We start from the raw sequence: 16,931 nt of genomic DNA on the forward strand, positions 1-16,931 counted from the left end.
TTTTCATTGCTACTTCATAACTGTAATTTTGCTACTGTTATGAATCATAATGTAAATATCTGATATGTAGGATGTATTTTCATTGTTACAAATGAAACATAATTAGAGCATAGTGATTAATTACAAAAACAATATGTAATTATATATTGTGAAATATTTATTTCTAATGACAAATGAAATTTTATCTTAAATCATGGTGTAGCATGGGTAACAGTCTTAATTTAACAACAGTAAACTACATTTCTACATTTTGCAACAGTATGAGTAAAAAGCCAACGTTGAGTGTGAAGGTTGAGATAGTTTTTTTCTCACCAAATCAGAAATTCTCAGGGCAGTCTTTGCAAGAGCACAATGAAGATCATCTTCCACAACAAGTCTACTTCTTTATTTAGATTTGATAACCAGTAAGCTGGAAAACCCTGTTTCACAAAGATGTGTTGTTGGAAATGGAAGAAGAAGGTGCAGCAGTCTCAGACAGAACAGGATATGACTGTAAACACTTGATCCAGAATTTTGTAACTGGCATTTTAAACAAATCACTTCTCACTGCATCGCTGTTAATAAGCTCAATGAGCTCCTCTTGTGCTGTCTCAGGAATATCTTCAACTTTGACTGTGCAAGTGTTCTTTCACAGAAATTATCATCATAATCTTTGTGTCTGGTTCAATGTCATGTTCCTCAAAGAAAGCAGATAAGGTAGGCAACATGTAAATTTTATTTCCATCCAATTTCTTTTGCTAAAGTTGGAGTTTCATTTGGGATGATTGGATCTTTTCAGACAAATCGAGGCATGTTGCACTTGGACCTTGCAGTGATAAATTTAACTCATTCAAAATGGCAAAGATGTTAACCAAGTAAGCTATTTTCTGCAGTTCACATTTATTGCTGAAAGTGCTTTGAATTGTGATCTTGCTCTCTGATTAAAAAACGTTTTGAATTCATCCCAAAGCTCAAAAACATGTTTTAAAAGTTTTCCTCTTGACAACCATCTCACTTCCATGTGAAATAGCAGAGCATTATTTGGAGCATCCAACCCATTGCACAGTTGTGAAAACAGCCGAGTGTTTAAAGTGCTTGTCTTTACAAAATTGATACAATTTATGATGCTTTTCATTACTTCTTTTTAAAAATCATTTTATTAGCGACTCATACAACTCTTATCACAATCCATACATACATCAGTTTATAAAGCACATTAGTACATTCATTGCTCTCATCATTCTCAAAACATTTGCTGTCCACTTAAGCACCTGGCATCAGCTCCTCATTTCCCCCTCCCTTCCCACTCCCCCATCCCTCATGAACCCTTGATAATTTATAAATTATTATTTTGTCATATCTTGCCCTGTTTGATGTCTCCTTTCACGCACTTTTCTGTTGTCCATCCCCCAGGGAGGAGATCACATGTAGATCCTTGTAATCAGTTCCCCCTTTCCAACCCACCGTCCCTCCACCCTCCCGGTATTGCCACTCACACCACTGGTCCTGAAGAGTTCATCCGCCTTGGATTCCCTGTGTTTCTATTTCCTGTCTGCACCAGTGTAGATCTTCCGGTCTTGCCAGATTTGTAAGGTAGAATTGGGATCATGATAGTGGGGGAGGAGGAAGCATTTAGGAACTAGGAAAGTTGTATGTTTCATCGTTGCTACATCGCACCCTGACTGGTTCATTTCCTTTTCGAGACCCTTCTGTAAGGGGATCTCCAGTGGCCTACAAATTGACTTTGGGTCTCCACTGCACACCCCACCCCCCATTCACAATGATTTTTTGTTCTGATGATGCCTGACACCTCATCCCTTCAACACCTCGTGATCATACAGGCCGGTGTGCTTGTTCCATGTGGGTTTTGTTGCCCCTGAGATAGATGGTTGTTTCTTTACCTCCAAACTTTTAAGACACTAGACGCTATATCTTTTTATAGCCAGGCACCATCGGCTTTCTTCACCATATTTGCTTATGCACCCATTTGTCTTCAGTGATCTTATCAGGGAGGTGACCACACAATGATATGATTTTTTGTTCTTTGATGCCTGATAACTGATCCCTTCAGCACCTTGTGATCACACAGGCTGATATGCTTCTTCCATTTGGGCTTTGTTGCTTCTCAGCTAGATGGCCGCTTGTTTACCTTCAAGCCTTTAAGACCCCAGATGCTATCTCTTTGATAGCCAGGCACCATCAGCTTTCTTCATCACATTTGCTTGTGCACTCGCTTTGTATTCAGAAGTTGTGTCGGGAAGGTGAGCATCATAGAATGCCTATTTAATAGAAGAAAGTATTCTTGCATTGAGGGAGTACTTGAGTGGAGGCACAATGTTCTTCTGCTACCTTAATACTAAATCTATAAATATATGCACATAGATCTATTTCCCTATCCTCATATATATATTTGCATATGTACATACCTTTATTTAGACCTCTATAAGTGCCCTTTGCCTCCTAGCTCTTTCCTTTGACTTTCCTCTTGTCCCACTATCATGCTCAGTCTTCATTTGGATTTTAGTAATTCCTCTTGGTTACATTACCCTCGATCAGGCCCTACCAGGCCTCCTACACCCTCGTCACCAATTTGGATCACTTGTTGGTCCCTTGCCCCTGGGTTTGTTAGCATCACATCCTTTCTCCCCCACTTCCCCCTCTCCCATGTCCCTCCAGAACTGTCAGTCCCGCTGTTTTCTCCTCCAGATTGTTGATCCAGTCTATCTTATTTAGACAGACCTGCGGAGATAATAACATGAACAAAAACAAGACGGAATAAAACCAAGCAACAAAATAAAAGAAAACAACACCAACAAGTCAATGACAAAAAACAAAACCAGACACAATAACAAGAAAGTAGAGCTTGTCGTTAGTTCAGGGACTGTGTGCTGGCCTTTAGGAGTGTTTTCCAGTTGAGTCTGTTGGGGCACCAAGCTCTGGCACCAAAGTCTATTTTCGGTATTCCCTGGGGACCTCGTTTCTCTGATCCCCTTGCTGTTCAGTTCGACAGTCTTAGTGTTTTGTCTCGGTGTTGTGGGATCAGATTGGGCGGAATTCCTACACTGTGTCTCCAGTGTTGTCCCCTGTAGGGCTATGGGTCAGTGAGGGATGTTGTGTCTCATAGTGGGGCCAGCCATGTGATCTTCTCTGTGGACTGGCTGCTCTGGGCAGGAATATCGTCCTCAAGGCTTGGCGGGCCAGGATGTGCTCCATTTGCTCTTCTTTCCCCTTCATTTGCTCCTGTGTGCTCTGATCAGAAATGCCCCTCTTCCGGAGCTGCAGATTCAGTGGTGTCCTCTGAAATAAATTCTTCTGGGGGAGGGCAGGTGTCCACGTAGTTGGGTTTGGGGCCGGCCCCTCAGGCCTCTCCACTGGTTTCCTACTTCACGCTGCATGTTGCATTCACATCTTAGAACACTGGTTTGAAGTCAAGGTCCCTCTTTTCCTGTGGAGATATAAACAATACCCTTCCCTTGGATGGGTTAGTGCCCTGTGTCCCAGCTACCCATTTCGTTTTTATTTTTTCCTTTCCTCACCGCCTCTTTAGTTGGCTCCCATATGTATCCCTGGATTTGGTCTGGCCCTGCTTTTCATTACTTCTTGTAAATCTTGTGGCAGCGTCTTCATTGCTATTTGCCGATGAATCAGACAGTGAGTTCCAATGACTTGGGGTGGCTCATTCATTAGCAAATGTTGAAATCCAGATCGACAGTCTAACATAGATAGAGCACCATATGTGCAAACACCACAAACCTTTTCCCAAAAAAACTTATGCTCTTTCAGTAATGAATCAACTGTGTTCAAATACATCACGTGCAGTAGTTATCATTTCAAGAGGTTTGCAAAAAAGAAACTCATCTTTAAAGTATCCATCATTAATAAACCTCACGTAAGCCAGTCACTGTGAACAGTTTGCAACGTCTGTAGATTCATCGAGCTGGATGCTGAATATCGGAAGTGGAGCAGATTTAATTTCCTGGATTACCTGATCAAGAATATCAGCAGACATGTCATCTATTCTGTGGACAGTGTCATTAGATAAGGAAATTTCACTGAATTTCATAACAAATTCATCTCTGATCATAACTCAAACAATGCCTTTGGCCACTGGCAACAGTAAATTCTCAGCAATGGTGAGAGGTTTCATAGCTCTGGTGATTCTGAATGCCACCAAATATGAAGCTTCAATGGCTGTTACATTTTGTTTGTGGTACTTGTCACCAGTGTCAAGTCTGGCTTTCTTGAGTCCATCAGCTTTGCTTCTAAAATAGTGGTATCCTTGCCGGCAAAGCTCAGATGCTTGCTATCAAAATGGCATTTTAGTTTGTTCAGCTTCATAGATTCGGCTGACAGAACTTCACAACAAATAACAAATTGCAGTTTCTCAATTCCTGCTGTCATTTTTGAGGTAAAGCCATACTGTAAAAAAATCCTCACTATATTTTCTTTTCTTAATGTTCTTCTCTACATGATCCATTGTCATAGGATGATTTGCTAATGAAAATAATATATAACAATCGCTTTAATAATACAAAAGATAATAGATGGCATAATTCAGTCAATACAGTTTATTAAAGTTTCCTATCATTTACCATTCTCTGTGTTGTTGTTTTTTTTACATACCTGTTACTATCTCAGGGGTGCAGTATTCACATCAACCACTGCTGAAAATAAAAAGACCAATCAGCATCCAGATTAAGTTCCCATGGTACACATATATAGATATATATATGCCATAGTTGATGATTTTACATTTACTCAGTAATTATAATTCACAGGTGTCATCTTACCTCCAATACTGCTGCTTTCTACATAGTAGCTGCTCTCTACACATGTGTGACTGGTCTGTTTAAGTACATTATGGCACCAACCCTGTCACATACACCTGTATTTGTACAGGGTGTGTGTGATAGGGTTGGCACAATGATGTCATCACACTGGGTACTCTTTTGTGGGCATATCTGCATGTGGGCGGACCGAACTGGAGATGGTGTCTCAGTTCCTAAGACAATCAGAAATATGTGTTTTCTGATGGTCTTAGGCAATCCCTGTGAAAGGGTCATTCGATCCCCCCAAAGGGTCACAACCCACAGGTTGAGAACCAGTGCTCTAAAGGGAGTCAAAGACAGATTAAAAAACACAGATCCAGGTGTGGGTTTGGGGTTCACACTAAATCCTAGCTCCAATTTAAGAATAGTTTGTTCTTACATAATGGTCCTGCTCGATACTTGCCCTCAGGAAGGGAACACAGAAGGTATGGGTGCTATAACAAGATGTGGTGAAGAAATTAGATGGTGTCCAGCTATCAGATAAAATAGTGCCTGGAGTTTTAAAGCCTTGTTTCTAAAAAAATCAACCATCTAGATGAGATGTCAACTAAGTCCACATGGAAGAAGCACACCAACATCAGTGACCAAAGGATTGTAAATCGTATAATCTGAAGCTGAAGGAGGGAATAGTGTCAGCGTCTAAATTGTGAGATTCTGGTTTGCAGAAGGCTATGCATGACAATGGAAGAAGCCCAAGATACTTTTGTGAGATCTACAGAGGAAATAAACCTTTGGCGATTTCCCTCTATCCATACTGGAGGGATGAGGATAAACTGGTTACCAAACAGAATACATTAGAGACATGACTACAGGAGATCAAAATGATAAACCTGACTTGAACAGCTAAAACCTTATCAGTTGATCCCCTCTGATATACATTGGGCCTGATCTGGTTTTCAACATTTTCGTGTTATTTTATTTTATTTTTGATGTTGAGGCTTTTCTCTGATGTATTTTTTCATTGGGGGTAGCTCTCTTGAATTTTTGTTGTGTATTTTTTTGGATATAAAATCCATGATTGATGGACCTATAGTGACAACAGGTAGAATAAGGGTTCCGGGGGTGCACAATGGGGGAGGAAGGCAGAAGGAATATTAAGGAGTTCAAGAAGGAAGAGAATGTTTTGAAACTGACTGTTGTAGAAATTGTACAATACTGATTGATGTCACCGAACTACGGAATTATATGATATCTGAATTTCTCCCAATAAGATGGTTTTGGAAGAAAAATTAAATGAAAAATAAATAAAAGAACAAACTGATCTGTTCACAAAATAAAGAAAAAGACCATGAACACGAAGGATCAACACAGTGACTGTGACAACAGGCCCAAACAGCAAGTGTGAAGATGCTACAGGACAGGTACTGTTGCGTGAATTGAAACCGATTTAATGGTACTCACTGAAGAAAGGCGAGGCTTTGTCCACCAGTAAAGCATCTTGGAAACTCACAGAAGCTGTTCTACCCTGTCTTATAAGTCACTCACTATGCATTAGAATTGACTCAGTCGCAGTGAGGTTTTGTTTGGTAATAACAACATGGGCAAAGGTTTCAAACTTTTCATATGTTTGTTGCCTACCTGAAAAAATTAAGTGGTTTCTTCATATCCTTTGCCCATTTTAAAATTAGATTGTCTTTTGTTGTCTATAGTTTTGACATTTCTTAGATTTTAGAGATTAGTTCATGTTCAACATGTCATTGTAAATATTGTCCCCCAGTCTGTAGGTTTGTTTTCACTGTTACAGTGAAATCCTTTGATGCACACAGTGTCTAATTTTAAGGAGGTCTCAATTATCTAATTTTTTTCTGCTACTTGTGTGTTTTCATTTATGTTTGATAGTGTTTTTGTGCCACGTATTTGGGCCATTGGAGCCCTGGTGGTGTAATGGTTATGTTTGGATTATAATCATAATGTTTGGCAGTTCAAAACAACCAGCAGCTCCACGGGAGAAAGACTGGGCTTTCTACTCCTGTAAAGTTACCGTCTTGGAAACCCACAGAGGGTCACTATGAGTCAGCATTGACTGATGGCCGTGAGTTTGGTTTGGGTTTATTAGGTTTCTTAAGTCTGCCTCTATTTTTTCAATGATGGTCTTTTTGCTTTTAGTTTTACACTTAGGTCTTTGATCCAATTTAAGTTCAATTTTTGTATGCGGTATGAGATGTGAATCCTGTTTCGTTTTTCTGCAAATGGATAATCAGTGTTTTCATCATTTGTTAAAGATATTATCTCTTCCTGTTTAATATGTTTTGACATTTTGTCAAAGATCAGCTGTCTATAGAGCACAGATTTACTTCTGAGTCCTCAGTTCTATTCCACTGGTCTATGTGTCTGCTTTTCCAGTATCAGATTGTTTTGATTGCTGAGGCTGTGTAGTAGGTTACTATACCAGGTAGTGTGAGGCCTCCTGATAGGTTCTTATTCAATGTTGCTTTGCTTGTCTGAAGTCTCTCTTTCATAGAAAGTTGGTGGTTCATTTTTCCATCTCTTTAAAAATAATTTTGGAGTCTGGGTCAGGATTGAACTATAACTGTAAATAGCTTTGCATAGTATTGACGTTTTTGCAATAGTCAGTCTTCTATCCATGAGCATGATGTATTCTTCCATTTATTTAGGTCTCTTTTGGTTCTGTAGTAATGTTTTGTAGCTTGCTTTGTACGTTGTTCTTGTTGTTGTTAGGTGTCGTTAAGTGTATGTCTACTCATGATGACCCTATGTAGAACAGAAGGAAACACTGCCCAATCCTGTGCCAACCTCAAAATTGTTGTTGCTTGAGCCCATCCGTTGTTGCAGTCACTGCGGAAGTCCATTTTATTCAAGGTCTTCCTCTTTTTCGCTACTCTTCTACCTTACCAAGCATGATGTCATTTTCCAGGGATTGATCTCTCCTGATAACCTGTACAGATCCTTTGCTTCTTTGGTAAAATTTATTCCTAAATATTTACTCTTTTGATTTGATAGTAAATGATGTTGTTTTCCTGAATTCCTTTTCAGAATGCTACTGCTTAATAAAAAGAAAATTCAACTGGTATCTGTTAGTTGATCTTGTACCTTGCCACATTGCTGAATCTTTCAATAACTTTCAGTAATTTTCTTGATGAATCTTTGTAATTTTCTATTTAGAGAATCATATCATCTGAAAATAGAGAGTTTTACTTCTTTACAAATTTGGATGCCTTTATTTCTCTTTCTTTTCCTATAGGTCTGGTCAAGACTTCTACCACAATTTTATTTTTAAAAGAGTTTTGCACAACTCTTTTAAAAATGAATAAATCATTTTAATGGGGACTCTTACAGCTCTTATAGCAATCCATACATCAATTGTTTCAAGCACATTTGTACATATGTTGCCATCATCATTTCTAAAACATTTTCTTTCTACTTTAGCCCTTGGTATCAGCTTCCACCACAATTTTACATAGGAGTTATAGTAAAGGGCATCCTTATCTGGTTCCCGTTCACAAGAGAAATGCTTTCAACCTCTCGCGATTGAGTTGGTTTTTATGTATGCCATTTATTATTTATTTATATTTCAACAGTTTTTGGCACTTCTTCCACATATCATACAATTCAGTAATTCACTCATATCAAGATGAGTTGTACAACCATCAGCACAATCAATTTTAGAATATTTTATTCTTTGTATTCATCATTATGAGGGTGATAATTATTTTTACTTGTGATAAAATATACATAACAAAACATTCTCCAATTCAACAACTTCTGAATGTGTATTTCAGTGCCATTGATTATATTTTTCATATTGTGCAATCATTATAGCTATCCCTTTCCAAATTACTCCACCACCATTAACATAAACTCAATGCCCCTAAGTGAGACACTCTTTCTCCTTGATCCATGCTAATCATTGGTCAACATTGGTTTCTTTTTTATTAGTTTTCTTGATACAAAACTCACACATTTCCTTTGCATAGTTAGGTCACTTTAAAAAAGAGTTGTATATACATTATCAAATTCAATTCTAGTGAATTCAGTTCTCCCCCTTCCTGAATTCATGGTGGGCTCTCCAGTTCCTCTCACCTTCCCCACCGCTCCCCAGTCCCTGGTAAACCATTATATCAGTTTTGTCTCTATGCATCCATTCCTTCTGTATTTCATAAACTGGGAAGCCTAACAGAAACAATAAAAACCTAAAGCAAAGTGAAACAGAAAGAAAAAAATAATAGTAATATAAAGATAAAAGTAAAGAGTAAAAATAAAACGACCACCAACAATATTTAAAAAACAAGAGAAGAAATTTCTGTCTTGGAACAAGTGAAATATTTAAGCCTAGAGCAAATTCAGGTTGGATTGAGAGGGAAGTCAACTAACCAAATATATTATAGTGTGTGAGGGAAACAGGACTGGGAAGAGAGTGTATGAGGATGAATTCTTTATTCTCATATTTTAAGAAGTCTGGGAGGCCAGGATTCTGGGTGGGAAGGAGGCCTTCACATTTGTGAGTGAGAGATGAGTCCCAATCATAATTAAGATTAATCCCCATTAGCATAATTCTCATAACTAAGAGAAATCTCCAAAATATCCTCCCCTAATAGTGCTGCCTTAAATTTACCTCTTACAAGCATCTGGCTGGTTGCTGTCTGGCAGGCAGTTTTATCTATAGGAGCAGACATGTTGTGATTGCTGTCTTTGCTCAGAGGACAATCACTCCCTCTTACCTAAAGTGACGGGAGAATACAGTCTCTCTCTGTGCCTGGACCTAGCACCTTGTTGGTGAGCACCCCCAAACTTTTGTCTTTCTCTTAATTTTCTTCCCTTCAATTACACAACCATCCCTTAGGACCCATCTGGTTGGGAGGCTGGATATTACAACCATGGTTGGATCCACCACAATCAAACTCATGGTAATTTCTGTCTGATGGATCTGCCAGAGGCTTAATCTGACTAGATACTCAGCGGATGGATCTTGGCCACCCATAGCCTTCTACAAATTGGGTGTTCACCACATTTGCTTATGCACCCGTTTTGTCTTCCGCGATCATGTCGGGAAGGTGAGCATCATGGAATGCCAGTTTAATAGAACAAAGTATTCTTACATTGAGGGAGTACTTGAGTGGAGGCCCAATGTCCATCTGCTACCTTAATACTAACCCTACAAATATATGCACATACATCTATTTCCTCATCCTTATATATAAATATATTTACATATGTATATGCCTTTATTTAGACCTCTATAAATGCCCCTTTTCCTCCTAGCTCTTTCTTCTATTTTCTTTTACTTTGCTCTTGTCCCACTATCATGCTCAGCCTTCATTTGGGTTTCAATAATATCTCTGGGTTACATTACCCTTGATCACGCCCTACCAGGGCGTATTTATTTGTCTGTTACTACTTTATTTATTATTTTAAGTCATTTTATGGGGGCTCATACAACTTTTATCACAATCCATACATACATCAATTGTGTAAAGCACATTTATACATTCGTTATCCTCATCATTCTCAAAACATTTGCTCTCCACGTAAGCCCCTGGTATCAGCTCCCGATTTTTCCCCTCCCTCCCCATTTTCCTATCCCTCATGAACCCTTGATAATTTATTAATTTTTTTATCATATCTGTCTGATGTCTTCCTTCATCCACTTTTCTGTTGGCCATCCCCCAGGGGGAGGTTATATGTAGATCCTTATAATTGGTTCCTCCTCTCTACCCCACTCTCCTTTCACCCTCCCGGTATTGTCACTCTCACCACTGGTCCTGCAGGGATCATCCGTCCTGGATTTCCTGTTTCCAGTTCCTATCTGTACCAGTGTACATCCTTTAGGTTAGCCAGATTTGTAAAGTAGAATTGTGATCATGATACTGGGTGGGGAAGGAACTAGAGGAATGGAGGCCAGCTATCAAAAGATATAGTGTCTAGGGTGTTAAGACTTGAAGGTAAACAAGCAGCCATCTAGCTCAGGAGCAACAACGTCCACATGGAAGAAGCACACCAGGCTGGGTGATCACTAGGTGCTGAAGGGATGAAGTATCAGTCATCAAAGAACAAAAAATAAAATCATTGTGAATGAGGAAGAGTGTGGGCTGGGGACCCAAAACCCATCTGTAGGCAACTGGACATTCCCTTATAGAAGGGTTATAGTAAGGAGATGAGCCAGTCAGAATGCAGTGTAAAAACGATGAAACATACAATTTTCCTCTAGTTCCTAAATACATCTCTGTAAAGAATGATGTTGGACTCTGGATTAGGATTACATTATATCTTCAGGATTATGTTATATCTGTAGATAGCTTTGGGTGACATTGCCATTTTCACAATGTTAAATCTTCCTATCCATGTGAATTATATATTCCTCCATTTATGTTGTTCTCCTTTGGTTTCTTGGAGTAGTTTTGTTTATTTCTTGTAGTTTTCTTTGTACAGATCTTTTGTTTTGCTGGAAAGATTTATTCCTGAGTAATTCATCATTTGGGTGGGTATTATAAATGGTATTCCTTACTGGATTTACTTGTCAGAATAATAAATGCAGGAATAGAACCAATTTTTGTATGTTGATTTTGTACTTTGTCACTTTGCAGAAACTTTCAATTAGTTCCAACAATTTTTGTTTCTTATTTGTACCATTTTAATCTCCTTTTTCCTTTGTTAAATTTGGCAGTGGTGTGTTGATCTTGTTGATTCTTTCTATTGTTTTGTTCATTTATTTCTGTTCTAATTTTTATTTCTTTTTTGTTGTCTTCATTGCAGTCTTATTTTGCTGCTTTTTTTAATTTGTTGGAGATGCTGAGTTAAGGTGTTGATTTTGGTTCTTTCCCATTTTTATAATATGCACTTTTTCCATATAAATTGCCCTCTAAATATTGCTTTGTTGTGTCCTAAGGGCTTTAGTATGTTGCATTTTCATCTTGTTTTGAGTTGGGAAGTGTTTTAATTTCATTTTGAAAATTTGTTCTATCATACAGTAGCTGTAAAGCAGGCTGTTATTGAATTTCCGTTATTTTATTTATTTCCTTGATCTTCCAATAATTTATTTATAATTTTATAATATTGTGATCTAAGAAGATGCTTTGTAGTATCTAGAGATTTTAAAATTTATTGAAACCTAATGTACAGTCTAGTCTAGAGAATGGTTCATGTGCAGTGGACAAGAATTTATATTGTGCCATTTTTAGATTGAGTCTCTCTATGTGTCTATAAGGTCAAGCTGGTTGCTTGTATTGCTTGGTTCTTCAGTCTTCAAGTTTCTTTCTCATTGTTTTAACCGTCATTGAAAGTGGTGTACTAAAATCCCCTACTATTATTGTACAGTTGTCTATTTCTTGCTTCAATTCCTAAGAATTCAAATAATGTATTTTGAGATTCTTCCTCTGGATGCATAAACTTTAAGGCAATGCCCCCTTGTTCACTTGATCCTTCAGTTATTATATACTGCCCTTTTTTGTCTCATATACTTGATTTTGTCTTAAAGTCTATTTTATCAGAAATTAATATTGCCATATTAAATGTTGGAGTTAAAATCAGAAGTCTTAGATTTAAAAATAGCTGCTTCAAGTTTAATTTTTAAAAGTGTCATTGTAGTTCACAATCTTACTAACAATGAGTGACTGCCCACTTACTTGGATTATCCCTAGTGCTGACGGCTGCAATTGTAATTTCTGCAAGCTGATGGGTGAAAATGCTGTTATTGTCACTTTAATGAAGGTGAACCTAAGTACATTTTCTGTTTTATTTTCCATTGAATCTTTCTTGTTGCTAGTTACCTAGACATATATGTAATAAAATGTAAATAATTTTCATTGGTCCCTATCATTTTGTGTTGGTGTTCATTTTAATAATTTAACAATTAAAGAATTTAAAAGAAAAATATGTACTGTGTTATAAAGATGTTTTCTTGTCATTTGCCTCTCATTTTTGCTTTTGATGTATTTTCCAAAAGCAAAGTTTACAATTTTCTATTGAAAATATGCTTTTTCATTTGTAACTTTGTGTCTTATGCATTAGACAGCATTTTATCAAAATTTTCCTATTTGAGAAGCTTTATATTTATGGTTTTTAACTCGAGTAGAATTTATTTATGGAGTGTGATGTGAGAGTTTAATTTTGTTTCCATCCAAATGGAAATATGGTTATACTTGCAATTTAACTGATTGAAAAGACTGTCTTTGTCATCAGTTTACTACTTACTTTCACAAGTTTAGTTTGATTGTTAGACCTTCTCTTCTGTAGTAATGGCTTTTGTCTCGTGACTTTGTAGTAACTTTAAAAGTTGGGCAAGCTATCTTAGGCCTTGAAGGCCAGAAATTGGATACTCAGTTAAAACAACAATAAATTCTATTTCACAGTTGACGATGCAGCTACATTTGGTCAATCCCTGGTGGCATAATGGTTATACATTGAGCTGCTGCTAATCACAAGGACAGCAGTTCAAAACCTCCAGCAGCTCCTTGGGATAGAAACTCCCACAAACAGTTACAGTCTCTGATACTTACAGGGGTAGTTCCACCCTGTCCTATAGGGTCACTAAAAGTTGTCACCAACTCGATGGCAGTGAGTTAGTTTGTTAAAATTAGTTTTAGCCAGTGGAATGTGAAAGAAAATGTGCAGCTTTAGATACCTGTCTTTAATGGAAACCAAGTTACTTTCTATTTTTGTTTCTTTTTTTAACTCAGCAAATTAAGATATCAGTGGGATGACAAGTCATCTTACACCATGTGAATAACACCACCATCTCCGGAGTGCTGGGAAACAAAACAGAAAGAGAACCACTTCAAACCATTACATGAGCGCATCTACCAGCCCATTTCTGGAGCAGAGTGGGAGAGCGCTTTGCTATACTGCTAAATCCACTGACGATCTGTTCCTTCCCAATATTCTTCCAGCTCTCTGGAATCTTGCCACTTCATGTCTCACGCAGTTTGACAAAGCTGCTGAAGTTAAGCACCTCAGATCCAAATCAGCAGATAACGAGATGTTGTTAATCTACAGTTATTATAAACAAGTCACCATGGTGACATAAACACAGAAAGACCTGGAATGTTGGACTTCCAAGGCAAGGCCAAGTTGGGTGCCTTGAGTGAATTGAAAGGGACCTCCAAGGAAGTTGCCATGAAAGCTTACATAGACAAATTAGAAGAGCTGAAGAAAAAGTATAGACTATAAGGGACTAGATAAGTATGTCAGCCAAGCTTTGATCCTATCAGATGTAACGCCATATTCTTTCTAATATTGTGGTTGGTGGAAGCAGATTGTCTTAAGATAAACCCGAGAAAGGAATTCCTGGGCTTCCGAGTAACAGAGTGCATTTATAAGACAGGCTGAACCTCATTTCCTTCTTCAAGTAATCCAGGACCATTACATTCCACAGTTTAGGCAAGCTCAACTCAGGGAGCTATTGCACAAGATGATCTGACCTTTGTCTAAGGCAAAGTGCATCTTTCCCTTCTGTTCCCTGGGAGGCAGCTGAAACAGAGCATTCTGACAAATATCAGTTTTGGGAGTTTAGAGATTTATTTTTATTTATTTTGAGGTTAGAGATTTATGTTAAGAAAGTTTGAAGTGTAACAAACCCCTTAGAGCTTTTGTCATGACATGGCATATTCGTGAGCAGCTGTGAACACAAGACTTTTGTTTACTTCACCAATTGTTTTGTTTGTCACTAATCTCTTTCTTTATTTGTCATTTGGAACACATCACAGTTTGTTTTTTTAAAATTTTATTTCTGGAAGAGTGTAAACTTTCATCTTAAAACAGCATTTTTCAGTTCCGGGTGGGGGAGGGGGAGGAGGGTAAGGAAGTGGTGTTAATAAACACAGGGACAAGGGAACAACATGGGACCCAAAATGGTAGTGAGGGGGGAGTGGCAGGCCTGATGGGGAACGATAAAGGGTAAGGTTGCGTAGAGAAGAGGTATAGCTGTAGCCCAGGTGGGGACGGAGCATGGTGGTGGGGCAGGAGGAAAGTCAAGGGAGATGGAGGAAGGAGCTGGGAGTCAAGGGGCATTTATGGAGGTCTAGACAAAGACATGTACATGCAAACATATATATGAGGATGGGGAAATAGATCTAAGTGTCTACATTTATAGGTTTAATATTAAGGTGGCGGAAGGACCTTGGGCCTCTACTCAAGCACTCCCTCAATGCATGAATACTTTCGTTTATTAAATTGGTACTCTATGATGCTCACTCTCCCGACACAACTGCTGAAGCCAAAGTGGGTGAACAAGTAAATGTGGTGAAGAAAGCTGATGGTGCCCGGCTATCAAAAGAGATAGTGACTGGGGTCTTAAAGGCTTGAAGAAAAACAAGCGGCCATCTAGCTCAGAAGCAACAAAGCCCACATGGAAGAACACACCAGCCTGAGTGAGCGAGTGATCCCAAAGGGATCAGTTATCAGGCATCAAAGAACAAAAAATCATCATATCATTGGCTGCACACCTCCATGATAGGATCGCTGAAGACAAATGGGTGCATAAGCAAATGTGGTGAAGAAAGCTGATGGTGCCCGGCTATCAAAAGAGATAGTGTCTGGGGTCTTAAAGGCTTGAAGGTGAACAAGCGGCCATCTAGCTCAGAAGCAAAAAAGCCCACATGGAAGAAGCACACCGGCCAGTGTGATCACGGGGTGCCAAAGGGACCAGGTATAAGGCATCATGCAAAAAAAAAAAAAAAAGAATATGTGTATGTGTATATACATACATATATATATATACCATATTGAATGAAGGGGGAAGTGCAGAGTGGAGACCCAAGGCCCAAGTGTCGGCCACTGGAGATCCCCTCATAGAGGGGTTTAGGAGAGGAGATGGGTCAGTCAGGGTGCGAGGTAGTACCGATGAAGAGCACAGCTTTCCCCCAGATCCTGGATCCTTCCTCCCCCCAACTACCATGATCCGAATTCTACCTTGCAGGGCTGGATAGGGCAGAGGTTGTACACTGGTACATATGAGGGCTGGAGGCACAGGGAATCCAGTGTGGATGATACCTTCAGGACGAAGGGTGTGATGGGCAATGCTGGGAGAGTGTAGGGTGAGTGGGTTGGAAAGGGGGAACTGATTACAAGGATCCACATGTGACCTCCTCCCTGGGAGAGGGATGGCAGAGAAGGGCGGGAAGGGAGACTCCGGATAGAGCAAGATATGACAAAATAACGATGTATAAATTACAAAGGGCACACGAGGGAGGGGGCAGCGGGGAGGGAGGGGAAAAAAAGAGGACCTGATGCAAAGGGCTTAAGTGGAGAGCAAATGCTTTGAGAATGATTGGGGCGGGGAATGTATGGATGTGCTTTATACAATTGATGTATGTATATGTATGGATTGTGATAAGAGTTGTATGAGTCCCTAATAAAATGTAAAAAAAGAAAAGGGAAAAGAAAGAAAGAAAAGAAAATGATTAGGGCAAAGAATGTACAGATGTGCTTTATACAATTGATGTATGTATATGTATGGACTGTGATAAGAGTTGTATGAACCCCTAATAAAACGTTTTTAAAAAAACAGCATTTTAAAAAATCCAGCATCTTAATATTAACAATGAGACTTCACATAATTTAAACCACACCCATCGTAACATTCTAAAGTACATGGCACTGTTTTCCAGTTTTTGAACCATTTACATCAAGTCTGCTATTTTTCTACTTGTTTTGCTTTTATTTACCATGTATTACTTTTTCTTTGCCTATATTCTTTCTTTCCAAGCATTCCACTTGTAGCTACTTAGTATATTATTGTGGGTCAAAGTCTTCCTGAACCTTTTTGTCCATGATAATAACTTTTTGAAGACTGGGCCATATACCAAACAGAACTGGGAAACCTTGGGGATCTGTGGGGTCAAAATTGTTTTCTCAATAATTCTAAGGCTTTATTTTTCATTTACACTTTCATTCTTTCATGAGGGTACAGTCGAGGTGCCTTGAGCCTATGTGACACAAGACATTGTTGATAAAACCTGAATACAAAGCATATTATTGTTATACATTAAAAATATTCTCCTTTTTAGAAAAAGATTTTCAAAATATTCTAACAATGTTACCCTTCTCACTGGTTATTTTTGTTATCAAGGTTTATTTTGGGGGGAGCAGGGAGGAAGGGGAAAAATAAGGAGCTGATACAAAGGGCTCAAGTAGAAAGCAAATGTTTTGAGAATGATGAGGGCAACAAAT

General features: G+C 38.6%; 1 pseudogene; it reads left to right on the forward strand.

The window, feature by feature from the left end:
- Positions 1–13,740: 13,740 nt before the first annotated feature.
- Positions 13,741–13,931, forward strand: LOC142432087 (acyl-CoA-binding protein pseudogene; annotated as a pseudogene).
- Positions 13,932–16,931: the final 3,000 nt, after the last annotated feature.

This window comes from Tenrec ecaudatus, chromosome 18, assembly GCF_050624435.1.
Source record: "Tenrec ecaudatus isolate mTenEca1 chromosome 18, mTenEca1.hap1, whole genome shotgun sequence".
Lineage (NCBI taxonomy): Eukaryota > Metazoa > Chordata > Mammalia > Afrosoricida > Tenrecidae > Tenrec > Tenrec ecaudatus.